This window comes from Phalaenopsis equestris, unplaced genomic scaffold (assembly GCF_001263595.1).
Source record: "Phalaenopsis equestris unplaced genomic scaffold, ASM126359v1 Scaffold000160, whole genome shotgun sequence".
Classification (NCBI taxonomy): domain Eukaryota; kingdom Viridiplantae; phylum Streptophyta; class Magnoliopsida; order Asparagales; family Orchidaceae; genus Phalaenopsis; species Phalaenopsis equestris.
In genome coordinates this window covers 499,295-511,829 of record NW_018164602.1, presented here as the reverse complement: position 1 = coordinate 511,829, position 12,535 = coordinate 499,295, and positions in this window count along the sequence as shown.

Below are 12,535 nucleotides of genomic sequence, written 5' to 3'. Positions count from 1 at the left end.
AAAAAAAAAGTCATAGTACAAAACAATAAGGCTTGTGATGCTCTTAACATCAAAACTTATTTTAATTAAGACTCATGGGAGTTAAGTTAGGATGCTAAAAAAAATAAAATATGTTTCTGACTTTTAGAAAATTTTAATTTATTATGAAACTTTGGATAGCTTTGGATATGAGTTTAGCTCCAAGAAGGGATTGTTAATGGTTTCACGGAGTAAACTTATGATCTTGAATAGTTAGAAGAAAAAGGGGGTTTTGTGTTAGAAGATGTTACGGTGATTAGTAAAACTCATGTCTCAATTAAATGAGATTTGGATAAAATGAAATTATAGCATTAACGATTGAAACAACTGAGTGATAGGGCTTTGTTAGAGTTGCAGAAATATGGATTAGTTAATGGTGATTCGAATGTAAAGAATGTGTTTTTGTGAATCATGTATTATTGACAAGGCAACGAGACTCAATTTCAGGTTATCAACGTAGATAGCAGAAAAAGAATGCAATATAGTTATTCTAACTTTTAGGGATCATTCAACCAACCATAATTTCAACTCATTGAAATAATCATTTCTTCTTTTTCTAGTTTCATTGATGATGATTCTATAAAAATTTGGATGTTATTACTCAATGTAAAAGATAGATTTTTTTTTAAATTTTAGAATGAAAATCATTAGTAGTAAATCAAAAGGACATAAAGATCAAAGTTTTGAGAACTCATAATGGATAATAATGTTGTAATAAAAAAATTTGTAAAGTTTGCATTGCTTTCAGAGTTGTTAGATATTCGATTATTAGCTTCACAATAATGTAAGAAAAAATGAAAATATCTTCACAACAAAGTTAGATGTTTACTTGATAGTTCTGATGTCTCTACATTTTTTTGGGGTGAAGTACTTTCTACTACATATTATTTAGCAAACACAACACTGAGTGTTTTTTTCAAAAACCCTAAAAAATGATAAAATGTAAAAAAATCAAGTGGGAAACACCTAGAGCTTTCTATTGCACTTTATATCCTCGCATCTCACAAGAAAAAATGAAAATTAGAATCTAGGTTAACAATATATATACTAGTGGTGTTAAGGGGTAAAGGTTATTGTGCATGAGTTTTAATAGTACCTAAATAATAACCAATAATGATATTATTTTCAATAAAGATATTTTGTATATTTAAAATATTAATAATAGGTAAATGTGTAGTTAAATTAATATGAAATAGAACTATATGATTAAAATTATTATAATTTATAGGAGGGGTCTTATATTAACATTTATCAAAGCACTAAAAAGTCACAATAATTATTACATAATAAACTAAAATTGAAATAACATTTGAAGAAATTAATGATTATTAGTGAAGTATGTAGGTAAGTAAGTAAGTATGTATGTATGTATGTATGTATGTATATATGTATGTATATATATATATGTATCACTTTAACATGAATTAATTACTTGGGTTAGGTGGTTTGGTCACATTAAACGTTGACCATCTGATGATCGTCTTACAGAGAATTGTTAACAAAGGAAGAGGTAAACCTAGAAAGACTTTGACTTATTATATAAATGTTATTTTGACCCCCAATTATTGAACTAAGGTAAAAGGGCCCTTTTGTAATGTGGTACCCCCCCCCTACCACAATCTTAAGCTACCACAAAAGAGGAGAGAATAGCTATAGAGCTAGAGAGGAGGAGAGCATCTTGAGGCCTTATATCAAGGTGTCGCTTGAGAGGGAGGTCATAGAAGGAAGATGAGGGCTCATCTCTATGTATAAGTTATGTATTCTCCATTTCTTTTGCCTTAGTGAACTATTTGATTAATTCTCTCCCGTAGACATAGATCCAGTTGGATCGAACCACGTAAACGATCTGTGTTTGTTTGTGTTCTTTGCATTTCATTTCTATGTCAGGAAGTACATATCTCACAATAATAAAAATTGCTCTTAATTTATTATGACTAAATAAAAATAAGACACTAAATAGGACACAATGGAGAAAAATATTCATGTAGCCGACCCCACGTAGTGGGATTAAGGCTTTGTTGTTGTAGAGCTTCAATTTGTCATGAAAAGTATTTGCATGAATTCTACTTCATATGTATAAATTCTATTATAGGTGTAGACATTAAGAATTGATTCTCTGTTTTGTTGGAAGCTGATTCTCGTTAACTATTTTACTAATCTCCTAACTATCATTGGATCAATTATCTTCCTCGCTCCTTTTGATCTGTCTTAGCATTGAACTCAAGATCTACGTGCGATTTATGAAATTACAGATTTACTGAACAGCCCTGAAATTTCTTGCACAATGAAATTAATTAGTTTCAATGTATCATTTTGCTTCACGGAGAAGAACTAAGGATGAATACTTTTAGGCGGTGTCTGGTAGCATTCTATTAATAGGAAACAAAAATTTAGCCAAACATCAAAAAATAAAATTTAAGTCTAACGCTCTGTTAAATCGAATTTTCTGGCATTCATTCACTTTTATAATATAAATTTGGGTTTAGTAAATCCGATTGCAAGGCGGATTTATTCCGCCATTTGATAGATCTGTATTTATTGGATCTAATAAATCCTATTTAACGTAAGTCTAAGATGCAGCCAAACACTGCCTTAGTTTTGACAAAAGGAAGGTTGGCATCAAAATAATAGTCATGGGTGGGAGGAAAAATCCCGTGTGGACAAACACACGTTCTTACAACCAATCATGAGAGACTACACCACCATGCACGTGAACTATTTCAAATTTGTTCTCAAGTGATCTCTTGTGATTGGATGTCCGAACGTGTAGACGCTGCACATAACATTTTCTCCATGGGAGGAGCTATTCTACTAAATCACACGAGATTTGGCAGGTTAAAATAAGCTTTTTGATAATTTAAATTTTTTTAGGTTATGGATTGTTTTGTAAAAATGAGGGATCAAAAGGATGAAAATGCAAAATACTTCTCAACAAAAATATGTTGCTTGTTGCATGTTGCTTACTTTATAAAATTATTTAAAGTAGTGACGGTGTCAGACCTACATATTATTTAGCAAACACAACACTGAGTGTTTTTTTCAAAAACCCTAAAAAATGATAAAATATAAAACAATCAAGTGGGAAACACCTAGAGCTTTCTATTGTACTTTATATCCTCACATCTCACAAGAAAAAATGAAAATTAGAATCTAGGTTAACAATATATATACTAGTGGTGTTAAGGGGTAAAGGTTATTGTGCATGAGTTTTAATAGTACTTAAATAATAACCAATAATGATATTATTTTCAATAAAGATATTTTGTATATTTAAAATATTAATAATAGGTAAATGTGTAGTTAAATTAATATGAAATAGAACTATATGATTAAAATTATTATAATTTATAGGAGGGGTCTTATATTAACATTTATCAAAGCACTAAAAAGTCACAATAATTATTACATAATAAACTAAAATTGAAATAACATTTGAAGAAATTAATGATTATTAGTTAAGTATGTAGGTAAGTAAGTAAGTATGTATGTATGTATGTATGTATGTATATATGTATGTATATATATATATGTATCACTTTAACATGAATTAATTACTTGGGTTAGGTGGTTTGGTCACATTAAACGTTGACCATCTGATGATCGTCTTACAGAGAATTGTTAACAAAGGAAGAGGTAAACCTAGAAAGACTTTGACTTATTATATAAATGTTATTTTGACCCCCAATTATTGAACTAAGGTAAAAGGGCCCTTTTGTAATGTGGTACTTTCGTGTTCGGCTCGAAATATTACTCATCAAGTTTATATATATATATATATAATATATATATATATATAAAGTGGTATTTTAAAAAAAATTAATTGACAAGTCTACAAAGATTTATAATCAATTAAAATATTAATTAAGAAAACAGAATAAAATTATTAAATTAGATTCAAATGATATTTTAATATAAATAATAATTTTTAAATCTTGCTCAAACCCTTATTGTCTTATGACTACATTATTAGGATTGTTAAAATGACTCTTTGTTCGTGAACAGCTCGTGTTCGGCTCATTGTTCGGCTCGTTTACACCCCTACCTGCGAGTGTCTGCCCGGGCTGCTCCCAATAGTTTTGTACATGCAAGCTACTGACACATATCAACGTGGTTGCTAGTTCACTTAGGGCAGACATACAAGCAAGCGAGTTGCCTTGATCTTGTACATGACTTATGACGTAGCAGGACAATCAGTCTCAAGTCCTAAAACTATTGTGAGATCTACTAAGTAAGTAGAATCTAAAGCCTAGTTTAATGAGGTGCAAAGGAATTATAATTCAACCATATACAAAACTTAATTATATTTAACTCAACTAGATTTATAATCTTGTCTAGAAGGGATTGTCAGCTAACCCACCTAAATGTCTCAAAAACATGGAGTTTGCGCATATGTAATGTAAGATAACTTAGGCTGATTCTAAAGGGAGGAGAAAATGTCTTATGACTAGATTATGAAAATCAAGTCGTCTAAATATATATATGCTATGTAGTGCATCAAGCAAATGAAAGTTTTGCATTTTTGTCAATTTTATTGGACTCATCTCAACTTTAAAAAAAAGACATGCTTGTAGTTATTCATATGTGAATGCATTGACTTTATAAAAATAATTAATCATATTATGGATAGATTTTCTTAATAAAGACTTCGATCCTCAAGGGTTAGATGTATATTTATGTGTAATGGGACCAGTGCTCGAAGAAATGGAAAGAACTACTATGTAAGTGCAAATGATTTGTTTATTCTTATTAATTTTTATTTGATTTTATTAATTATTCTTAAGGCTTTAATGATTGAACTTAAATTTTGAATTAATTTGCTTAAAATTTTTATGTTGGGATAGAAAATCTATTTTATAAGAGCCTATTGCACACAAATCAAAGCTAAGTACAAACTTCCGACAAACTTAGAAAAATCATGCAAACATAAATATGAAAATGTAGTTAAAAAATATAATCAAATAAATTAAGAGAAAAATAAAACTATAAAGAATGGTGGCTGCAGCTGGGTTCCATTATATACCTCAATAGAAAAAGAGAAGTGGGGGCAATGAATCATCTACCTTATATACAATCTGGTTTTAATCTAAAATAGACAGACTGGTTGATTGGGCATGTTGGGTTCTTTGTTTCCTTCTCCTGAATTCTTTAGGCACATGAGGCTTTGCTTTAGATAACCTACTTTTGAAGGTTCATCCTCAATGCTCGTCTATGTTTGTTTTGGTACTTTTGGTTCTAGTGTTCATTTTGGTTCATTCTCGAGCATTTAGTTCAACTCAAATTTCATTTTCTAATTTAATTGCATCTTTCAATCTCACTTCAGGTTGAAGTTAAATTCTATCTTACATTCAAGTCTTGGTGCACTTTTGACCACATGTGATTTTATTTTTGTTTGAAAGATTTTGATTTTGAAAATAAGGTCAAATAGATCTCAAATGTTTAATTGTTTAAATAATCAAACATGACATTATAAGTAATATGTCATCTCGAAAGATGAGAATATTACTTAATAAATTGTTCAATTATTCAAACAAAGAAGTTTAGGATGTTTATTTGGTTTGCAAAATGCCAACTATATATATATATATATATACTTTTAAGTGTACAAATGCTTTCAAAATTAAAAAAAAAATCAAAATTTTAAAAGTATATATTTCAATCATAGGAAATCAAATGCCCCTTAATTTGCCTTCAATTTAATGTCAATTGATTTATATTTAAAATAATTGAAGATTGATTATGTTGGACCTTATTGTGCCCATGGATACACAACCTAGGCTAGAATACATGTGAACTTAAAATGACAAGAGAAAAAGAAGTGAACAATGAACTTTTTGTTCTTCTAACAGAGAGCCCCTACTTGCTACTTGCACTATTCGTCCATATTTATTGTTTTATTGGTGTACTTTTTCATAATTTAAACTTAGACTAAAATAATAGGTATCCCCTCCTTTTCTCCTACTTTGGTATGGAATTTGGCAAGCCATCCTCTCCTGCGAGTAGGGCTGTCAAAACGGCTGGATAAATCTCCTTTTCAGCTTAAGGTGAACTTCATAATTAAATGGGCTATCCAAAAGCTAAAAGAAGAGTTATCTAAAAGTGGTGAGAGTGAGTGAAGTGCTTCAAGGAAAGATCCACTAGGAAGACCTAAGTCTCTCTGATCAAATGGTTGCTTAGGGCATTTCAGTTCGATAGGAACTCAACTCGAGCTTCAACAATTTGTCCTCTATCAACTCAATCAAAAGTTGAAGATTTATGATCAAATACATGAAACTACAAGGAGTAAAAAAATGGTTCAAAGTTCTAGTTGGTTTGGGTTCTAATGCTAGTCCTCTAAGCAAAGTCATATGATATCTTAAGGCTAAAATCTTAAGTTTTGGAGAAAGAAAGAGAAAGACATCACAAAAATGAGATCAATAAATAGGCCTCCAATCGGTATGATATACTAGACAAGTATACCACACGTATTGAAGTTGACTTAAACAATCCACAACATCTAAAGAAATATCTAAGTAATAATACTTCGAACAAAACCAGAGATTGAATTTGAATCAAATTAGAATCAAATTTTCCTCTGGGGAGTCTTAAGCAAAAGAAAACGGATTTGAATTTTAAATTTTCAATTTTAATTTCATTTATTTGTTTCAGATTTTTTACTGAAACGAAAACTATAAAATAAATATTATTGGGATTTTAGGCAAAAAAAAAACCTAAGAAAAGTTGAAAAGATTGATTGGAATGGAATTGTGGATAAGAATTTCTTCAAATAAGAAACATTTTAAATCCACAGAAGGAAAAAAAGAAAATGATTAATTTAAGGCATAAAACTAAAGGACTATCATCTACCTTAAGGCTAATCTGAAGATCAAACCCGTGATAAAATGATAGGGACTCACATTTACCACTATATCAGATTGAGAAAAGGATATCTTAATTCATTTAAGATGGTCTCATACCAATTCTAAAAAAATTGATTAATCCTCAAAATAGAAAACCTTATCCATTTAAAGAGGTCTTACATCTACTTTACGAGTTAATAAGGGCTATTAAACATGTGGTAAAAAGCATGGGGACTCACATTTACCACCAAGTTTAATCGAGAAAGCTACAAACTACGTGGTTCATAACTCTTGCAGCTCACGACTCTGGCTCCTATGGCCTACTGACGTCATTGCAGCTCATGACTATGACCAACTATGGTTTGTGTGGCTCATAGCTTTTGTTCCTTTCTACGATGGCTCTTTATGGCCAGCTAACGCTTCTGAAGCAGCCATCTGCGGCCCACACAGCCAACTATTATAATGACTTTCAAATATAGGCTATATGACAAGCTGGTATTAAAGTTTTCTACAACATTCACGACAGACTGTTGGTTTCATAGCAATCGACTAAAGCCTTTGCAGCCTTCTATTGCTAAGAACTACATTCATTGCGACCAAATTATGACTATTATTGATGAACCATTATTGTAAATTTAAAATGATCAACTTTGTAACTCCATGTTCCCTAATTTAAAAAAGAATTAGACCTGAGTCGAGCCAAGTATATTATAGTTCAAACTTGGGTTGGTATAATTATAAGTTATTTATGTTTGGCTTGAGCTTGCGTCAAGCTTTCAGATATTGTTTGAGCTTGACATGTTTAAATTTTTCAATGTTTGAACTTAATTTGTACTTGATTTATTTATGACAAGTGAATGAGTATTTAAAGGAGCTAATAAATTAGCTAAAAATTCAAATGAGTATCTAGATTTTTATATATACATTTCAACAAACAATTTTACAAATCTGATCGTACTTACTAATTTATCAATTATGCTCTGTGAAAAAGAAAAGTAACTCATGAACCATGATCATATGGGATGTAATCTCTCATATTTTAGTATAATCATACTTCAAAGTTTGCACCCAACTCCCACATTCAAAAGTTGGTGTTGGTTTTCTCATAGGTATATGCACGTATCCTTTTCTTAGGTTTTTTGGACAATTTTATAGATATCCTTTATATTGAGTTATTGCGCTAACATTATTCTTAATTATATATGACTTACAATCATTGCACTACACTTTCTCAATACAATTTTTTAATTAGGCATATATTATGAGTATAGTAGAAAGGGAAGATATACGAGAGATTAGAGTTTCATAGATCCTTGCACACCATGATCTTGTTGTTGCATTTAGTGCTTGTATGCCCTAGCAACTCACGACTTTGTATGTTTTGAGCGAAACCGAGAGACACAAAATTGTGAGAGGCCAAAGGGAAAATGAGATTTGTAGGGGTTTAAAGTTAATTTTAAGGGGTATTTCTTGCATACCACATAAGTTTTATGTATTTTCACACCTAACACCTAAATTTTAACAAAATAAATATATAACTAAAAATTAATAAAAAAACAGTATTAATATAAGAATATATTACTATTAAATCTATAATTAAATAAATTATTGCTAATTAAATTTAATTTAAATAATATATCATTTATAGTACGAGTTATCATCAAGTTTAATATCATGAACTTAATGGGTTACTTCTTGAACAACAAATGACTCATTTGTTCGTTAACAAAAAAAAGAACAAGTTTGATTATGTTCATGTTTAATTCATTTAAGCTCCGAGCATTTAAAAATTGTTGAAGCTTGTTTATTTATTAATTTGAACGAGCATGATCGAGTCATAATTAAGTCGAGTTTGAGTTGTCCATCAAGCGCACTGGTTCATTCATAGCCCTACCTACATACTCACCATTCATAGTGGAATGTTTCAACTAGCTTAACCCTCATGGGGTTTTTCCTTTCCATAGCTTTCCATATAAAAATTTGATGCTTTTCCTCATACTTTCTTCTCTTTAATTAGCAAAGTGTGTGTTGGGTTTTCGTGCAATTATAAAACAGTAATTCATTACTCTACTACCCTGAAACTTTTGAAAAGAATCAGTTTGGCATCTTATGAGGGAGGTAAAGTCTCCTTCAATAAAGTCTCCAAGTTTGACAAGCTGAGCCTACTTTGTTTCTCAATGATATATATCATCAAACTAGCAAAGGAACCTCATTTACACCTTTAAAGCACTTTGAAGGGGGCAACCTTCATTTGTAGCCTCAAAAGATCATTCACTTCAACGTCATGGGCACAATCATTGTGCAGTTGTCTTCTTGCATCCCATTTGAACATCAAGCTTATGAAAACTACTTCAATGTTGGGGGTAATCTTCACTATAGTTTCAAAAGGTCGATCACTTTAACGTCCCATGCACGATTGTGGTGAGGCGGACATCACACAGTTCATCTAGACATCAAGTCATCGAGAATCTCTTCCAGATTGGGAGGAAACTTCACAAATAATGCCCCCCTCCTCATTATAATGGAGCACTTTCTTAAATGCACCAGAAAGCCAATATTTTCATACTTTGATACATGAACTACTTTATAAGCTCACATGAAAACAAACATCAATGGATATTAAATTCAAAAGCAGTAGTTAACAAGTTGTCTAATATTATTCTTTAGCATGAGTGCAGCTATATTTCCAAAAAATATTATGCTCTATTACGACAATGGCCCAGACTCGAGAAACATAGAGCATCTCTGATACCTCATTATGGACTTAATTGATCACAAGGGGAATCAATTTAACTTCCTTCATCACAGCATACAATCGTCTAACAGAAGCTTCGACTAGCAACATTGAATATGTCAAAACTCTTTAGTGGATTCTCTTCGGCCTTTTCTATAATAAGAACGCTCATCAGGCAGAAGCTTTGACAAACAATCTCAGATAGGTCAACTATCTTTGGTAGATTTCATATGACCTTGTCCATTACAGGTTTATGCTATCAAGCGTCTCTGATTATGCAATCTAAGATGGTTCGTATATCCTTAATCAACTTTTTTTTTATTCCGTCCAACACAAGATAAGGCTTTCGAGCATCTCCAGCTATTTAACCTAGAAAATTTCTCACATTTTTCGGAGATTACAACTGACTTCTCCATTACAAGTTGTAGTCATTAAGTAGGTGCGCTATGACTAAGAAAATTTGGAAAAGTTAAACATTTTAAGCAACAACCTAGAAGTCGCTCAACGTTAACTCAAAAGTTGATATCTTGTAAGAGCCTAAAAGGTGAAGAAACCACAACTCAGAAGGAAACACAAACGTAACCTTAGAATCAACATCAAAATTTATATAGACAATTACATTGCCAGTTAACGACTGCATCACTTTGACTCATACACAAAAACATTGATAAAATAATAGTTTGGTTGTAAAAAAACTCTTTATTCGTGAATAGCTCGTATTTGATTTGTTCATTAAGTAAATGAGTCAGACACGAATAATTTTTTTGAGCTCAATTTATAAACGAGCCGAATACGAACAAATGTGTGTTCATTCGTATTCGAGCTTCAATTAATTAACTAATAAATAATTAACATTAATATAACATTCATTTATTAAATTTATATATTAAAATTAAAAATATAAAATTTTATAAAATTTAAATAAAATATTCATATTTGATATCTAACGACCTAAGAATTAGGTGTTATGTTGGATAATGCTAAAAAATTTTCTTTAAGCACTCCTCCCAAAACCTGTCGTGAGCTGTGAGATTTAAGCACTCCTCCCAAAACCTGTCGTGAGCTGTGTGAGATCCTGTCCATTAAAAAGAAAAAATACACAATGTATATTAAATTGTACATGCTGATGCCTTCTCCTGCCCTGTGGCCTTGCTCTTGATTCCACAGTCGGCATGACACGCTTTCTTTCCATAGCTAAAAGCTCAGCCTTGCTCCTGATTTAGGCTCTGTTTGGCGTAGCTTAAAAGCTTCTCAACTTTTCAGCTGCAGCTGCGCTGCCCTATGAAGTAGCTGTGGGGAAGCTGGTTGTTTGTTTGGTGCAGCTGTGTGAAAACAGCAGAGCAGCTGTTTCTGAAAAAATTATCATTCTGCCCTTATTTGGTAAAAATGTTTAAAAGAAGATTGTAACAGTGAAATTTTTGTAACTCCATAGGCAAAATTTATTTTGTAATAAATTATTGAAACTTCAGAGTGTTAAATATGTAACAAATGTATGTTAGGTAATTAAATAATTTTTGTTATGTAATAAATTTATGAGATTGATTAATATATTTTAAAATGTTAATTTGTTAGATAGGTCAACATATGAAATAAAAGGCTTGTTATAGGAATGCTCTTATATTGGGTGGCATGAATATATTAAATATATTTTCCATTTAGGATTTAACATATTATAAATGAACTAATTAATTTAACAAATTTTTATCAAATACAAATGACAACTTAAAATAAAGCCAATTAAAGGGTTGTATGCCCATTTTTTCCCAAATTAAAATACACTTTCATTCATAACTTCAAATTGAAATGCACTTTCATTCAAAAGCAGAAATTCATTTCAAAATATAACAAAAGTACGAATACATCACTCACTGAGCAGTGAGTATCAAAAGTGCTAAGAAAAAGAAAAAAAAAACTAATAAAATTACAAGTAAAGTAATAATGGTATTGTTTTTAACGTGAAGACGATGAATGTCTCCTCCTAAACTATCCTCCAATAATGCTATCAATTCACGGTCACTTCCAGCAGCGGAATCGACTTGACCGTCAGCCCAGCGGAAGAATTCACACTGTTCTGTGAGTCTCCTGGGCATCTGTAAAAGTGTCGACCGTAGCTGTGGGCTGATACACCTAAAATATATAGTGTTTTTAGACGCATTTTTATACATATTTTTGAGATATTATGCTTTAATGGAAGGTATTTGTGTATTTTTTTTTCAGCTACAGGTAAAAATATGAAAAATACTTATAAAAGTGAAAAAAAATCAAATTTGGAGCAAACATGTGAAAAATGTGCAAAAGCGTTTTGGTGCCTAAGCGCCAGATCCGGCGCTTAATCCCCGGTTAAACAGAGAAGGTCGTGCCTAAGCGCCAGATGCCCCATGTTTCAGCGCCAATGGCAGTTATCGGACGAGTAAATTTAGTTTTTACAAATTTTGAAGAGATTTTTAAGGCACTCATTGGCTTAATAGGTGGTTACAACCACCATGGACAAAAAGTATTACGAAAGGAGACATCTCTTTGAGAAATACATCGAAGCAAGACATATTTTGAAGAGATACCAAGACACATTTTGGAGATTTATAAAAGAATGAAGACTGAGTCATTGAAAGTGTGCTTGAAAAGAGAAAGTTTTGAAATTTCTTAAATTGGGGAGTTAGTTCGGAGAGATTTCATGCACCATATATTTATTTTATCCTTTTTGTTTTTAGTTTTATATTGAGAGTGCTGTAAAAGAGAAAAGATTCTAAGGAACTTCAAGAATTTGGTGGAGGACTTGAGATAAGTTTTTATCTTTTATTTTTAGACTACTTTTGGTTTTAATTGAGACTTGTTGTTGGTTTGACAATGATTTCTACTTTTAAACTAAAGTATGATTTTGTTTTCTCTATAGATTCTGAGTAGTTTTCTTTATCTTTCTCCTTAAAATGATAAGTAATTAAAAGTTTTG